Source organism: Babylonia areolata, chromosome 2 (assembly GCF_041734735.1).
Source record: "Babylonia areolata isolate BAREFJ2019XMU chromosome 2, ASM4173473v1, whole genome shotgun sequence".
NCBI classification, from domain to species: Eukaryota; Metazoa; Mollusca; class Gastropoda; order Neogastropoda; family Buccinidae; genus Babylonia; species Babylonia areolata.
The window spans coordinates 58851937-58856936 of NC_134877.1; the positions used below are offsets into that span (position 1 = coordinate 58851937).

At 45.4% G+C, this 5000-nt stretch overlaps 1 protein-coding gene across 3 annotated transcripts in view; it reads left to right on the top strand.

Moving 5' to 3' along the window:
• LOC143279528 (uncharacterized) overlaps positions 1-5000 on the top strand; it is a 145913-nt gene that overhangs the window by 105755 nt on the left and 35158 nt on the right. Inside the window, exon 2 of one of the 3 annotated variants that reach the window (XM_076583594.1) lies at positions 2599-2892. The gene's annotated coding sequence lies outside the window, so the exon portion shown is untranslated. The remainder of the gene's footprint in view (positions 1-2598; positions 2893-5000) is intronic. The other 2 variants (XM_076583595.1, XM_076583593.1) reach the window with 2 other exon arrangements.

The following is a 5000-nucleotide window of genomic DNA, read 5'->3' on the forward strand; positions in this document are numbered from 1 at the left end:
CGTTTTCCCTTGCAACACCTGTGAGGAAGTGCTGCGCATCCAATATCGGCCTCTCCTCCCATAATTATGAGGACACACACCGACAGATAAGCCTGTCTACCTACTCATCCGTCGGTCCGACGGGAGACTCCATCATTATCAACAAACCGTGGCCGGAACATAACATCTAACAATCAATGGACAGAACTGAGCGCACCTCGACAGACTTGTCGATGTTGCTGTGTGAATGGGTTCGTTAGTTGCCGAGTGGTCCCATCCCATCCTTGTTGTTGTTGTTGTTGTTGACACACTGCGTGTTGGACAAACAAGTTGCTGAGCGACCAGCAGTGGAGCGGAGGAGGCCTGGTGGTGATGCTAGTAGTATCTAGCGCCTAGGAAGTGAGTGTCCAAGGGTTCAAATCCCATAAACCGATCGGGGTTTGATTTCCTCCTCCCACCCTCCGCTACACTTTAGTGGTCGTTTGAATGCTGGGTTTTTGGATGAAATTGTATTAAAAGAAAAAATATATATATATAATACGAGGTCCGGTGTGCAGCATGCACTTGGTGCACGTAAATGAACCCGCGACAAGAAAGGTGTTTTCGGTGGCAAATTTCCACAGTGTTGTAATAGGGTAGGTGTTGGATAGGTTCACACTCCATTCACACCAAAACTGGACCACATGGAGTGGCTTTTATAAGGTGTTCTACTAAAGACAGCACACAGTCCTGAATCAAACAAATCTGTTCTTCTCCGTGTCGTCTCTGGCCTTTCCGAACTTCCGAAATCTCTTCAGACGGGTGCAGGGGAATGGGGGAACTAGGTGTGTACCTCGCTTTTAAACCCTTCCTCACAGCGTGTTGTTCCCAATATTATTGATGCACAACACTCCCCAATTGGTTGGAACAGTTTGAGAGAGAGAGAGAGAGAGAGAGAGAGAGAGAGAGAACCTGGTTGCCTATTGTGCATCAATGGCGACAGAAATCTTCCTGATGCGCGTGATTTTGTAGTTGTTAAATCCTCGTCGAGTTTTTATTTTATTTTGTTTTGTTTTGTTTTTTCAACTCGAATGTTTATTTATTCAGTCCCTTTATTCGTTGGTTTTGCTAAGGTGATTGGTTCTTTGATTACTTTTGTTTTTGGTGTCAGGAGGAAGGTGGCAGAATGGTTAAGACGCTCAGCTGCCAATACAGAGAGTCCGTGAGGGTGTGGGTTCGAATCCCGCTCTCGCCCTTTCTCCTAAGTTTGACTGGAAAATCAAACTGAGCGTCTAGTCTTTCGGATGAGACGATAAACCGAGGTCCCGTGTGCAGCACGCACTTGGCGCACTGAAAAAGAACCCATGGCAACGAGAGTGTTGTCCTCTGGCGAAATTACGTAAAATGAAATCCACTTTCATAGGTACACAAATATGTAAGCATGCACTCAAGGCCTGACTAAGCGCGTTGGGTTATGCTGCTGGTCAGGCATCTGCTCAACAGATGTGGTGTAGCGTGTATGGATTTGTCCGAACGCAGTGACGCCTCCTTGAGAAAGTGAAACTGAAACTGAAACTGTTGTTGTTGTTGTCGTCGTCGTCGTCGTTTCTTTATTCAGTGTTTCCTTTGTTGTCTTGATTCATTTGAGTTTCCTCACATGCCCGCACACGTCGCGTGGTGCCAGGAGTTTTCTCTCTTGGCTGTGTGGTGTAGCAGCCTCAGTCTAGATACCCCCTCCTGATTTTTACCACCGGGTCATTCTGGGCTGGCCTCAATCCCCTGGTGTTATTTGTAGCCCAGTCAGGATCAACCCATCACCCCTTCCCATCTAGCTGGAAAGGATCGACTTTCTGTGGGGTTAACCAAGTTATTGAAAAAGGTAGGGTGCGGAGAGAGGGGGCGGGCGGTGTCGAGGGGGAACGGGGACGGGGGATGGTAGGGTCGTTCTGGGCTGGCCTTGACTGACCCGGCCCCCCTCCCTCCACCACCTGTCCATTCTAACTTAACTTTCTGTTTGCCCGTTGTCTGCCTACGTTTGTCTACAGTCTGTCTGTCTATGACTGTCTGTCTGTCTATGGCTCTGTCTGTCTGTCTTTCTGTCTGTCTGGCTGTCCCTTCTTCCTCCTCCTCCTTCTTCTTCGCCATCTTCTTCTTCTTCTTGTTATCATCACAGACACAATTTAAAAGATAAAGCAATACCTGAAATCTTTGAGTAATTACGGTTTTGATGTCAACCTCCACTATTCCTCCTGCTTAACCCCCACGCCACCGAACACACACACACACACACACACACACACACACACACACACACACACACACACACACACACACAGAGAGAGAGAGAGAGAGAGAGAGAGAGAGAGAAAGAGAGACAGACAGACAGACGGAGAGACTTAGTCAGACAGACAAGCCAACAAATAGTTACCGACAGACCGAGACAGGCAGACACAGACACAGACACAGACGCAGACACAAACACACTCAGATCAGGCCTCAGAATTGAGACCACATGTCCACCCTTCCCCCTACCACCACTCCAACCCCCTCTCCCCCACCCTCTCGATCCCCCGTCCCTCCCCCCCATCCCCACCCCCTACCCCCACACGCTGGTCACTGTTGTTAACCTGTTTGGCACAGATCAGAACCCCCTCGGCCTTGGACTGATTGATTGATTGACGTCAGCGGCCACTAAACGTGCCAGTTCTGCTTCGGTGCCTCACTGCTCCCTGCATCCTGCAAGACGGACAGGGGGGACCGGGGGGATCAGCGCTGCAACGGCCTGCAGCAGTTGTTCCACTTAGCACCAGTGCCAGCTATCAGCGCCAGCAGTCACGCACGGGGCAAGACAAGATTTTACACCTGTGTGTGTGTGTGTGTGTGTGTGTGTGTGTGGTTTGGTATAGCGTCAGCTCCTCAGTTTTCTCTTGCTTGGTGAGTACAACTTCTTTTCCTTTTCCTTTTTTCCTTACCCCCCCCCCTTTTTATATATATATATATAATAATGATGACACACACATATTACGTTTTAATCTATTTATGTGTGGATTGTTGGCTTCAGTAGTTGTAACGCATCCGCCTAGGAAGCGAGAAAATCTGAGCGCACTGGTTCGAATCCCACAATCGCCAGTATTTTCTCCCCCTCCACTGTTTACTAGAGTTTACTGTAACTGTGAATGACCCTTCAACTCTGAAATGGCCCCCCGTTCGGCTGGGCTTTAAACATCGTGATTTGAATTGGTTTTCTTCTCCTCCTCCCCCCCCCTCCTACCCCCCCCCCCCCCCCCCCCCCCCCGCACTCCCTCCCCCTCCTTCCCTACCTCTTCTCCTTTCTTCTTCCTACACAAGCAAATGCATTGTCATAATGTCCCCGTGATTTTAATGCAATTTTCACGTATCTGAGATAGTTAAAAAAAAATCAACCAAAATGTCAATTAAAACATCTAAATTTCAACTCTGAATGAATCGTTCGGTCAGTATTTGAATATCTTCTTCTTCTTCTTCGTTCGTGGGCTGCAACTCCCACGTTCACTTGTATGTGCACGTGTGGGCTTTTACGTAAATGACAGTTTTCACCCCGCCATATTGGCAGCCATATTCCGTTTTCAGTGTGTGTGTGTGTGTGGGGGGGGGGGGGTGAATATATTTCGGTCGATGAAAATTGGGAGAGCAGAGTGTTTGAGACAAGTGACCGACGCGCGACCATAGTTGTTTTTTTCTCCTTACATATATATATATATCAAAGATAGGAATCTAGAGTGTTATGGAGCCAAGCTGCACTGACTGAACTTATCGTTTTTAATCGCTGCAAAGAAACAGGGCGATGTGTGCGGCACAAGGGTGTGTTAGCAAACTCTCACACCGCTTATAAAGAATAATTGGACAATCAGAATGTATATATATATATATATATATATATATATGTGTGTGTGTGTGTGTGTGTGTGTGTGTGTGTGTGTGTGTGTGTGTTTATATATTTAATTAAAAATCGTAGGTTTTTGTTTGTTTTGTTTTTTTGTTTGTTTTTTAAGGAGGGCGGGGTGGTCTAAGTAAGGGCAGATACATCTATTTTGATTCTTCACTTTAGGTGCGTGTGAAAACCGGCATACCCGGAGATTCATTTTGGTCGTGCATTAAGAAGCTGGTATCTTTGCGTGACAGGACTCGTTGGTTTTATGTATCACGGGTCCAAAGATGTCATGTCATCACCTTTCAAAAGTCCTTCCCTCGCTCACGTTGATAATGACACACAGGAACTAACCTTGACGATGGCCTTTGTATTCCTCTGAACTATAAACAGGGTGATTGGACTGGATTTGAAACCGTAAAACACATCCTCACGCCAGATAAACTATCTTTGAAGAAAAACGGGCCTGTACATTTTGCCTCTAGGCTAATACGAGCTGGGAAATGATGTTTTGCAGAAAACGACCCAGGTGCAAACATGAGGACATCAGTGGCCTCCGTGTGAACGTGCAATTTGCGGACGCGTAAAACATACAGATATGTCAGGGCTGGGTGGGGAAAAATGTAAACTGGAAGTGGGATAAAACAGAAATGGGAAGACAGGCTTATAATATGCGATAATTGTGTACACATGTTCATGAGTCGCTACGTTGGTAAGTTTGTTGTTTAGCTAGCTGATTAGTTATCCAGTTAGTTGATTAGCTAGCTTGTTAGTAAGTTGGGTAGTTGATAGGTTTGTTTTTATCTTCATTTGTTGGGTTAGTTATCAGTTATGTATTTCCAGTTATCAGTTTATTTATTGTTTGATGTTTGTTTCATTTTGATTGTATTGAATTGGATGAATTTCGTTTATTTCTTCATTCATCCGTTCGTTGTTTATCGGATGATGCATTTATTTGTTTATCTTATGTCGACGTCCTTTTAAGTTTGATTACATTTGATGATACAGATCTACTGATTACATTTGATAATACAGATCTACTGATTACATTTGATAATACAGATCTACTGATTACATTTGATAATACAGATCTACTGATTACATTTGATAATACAGATCTACTGATTACATTTGA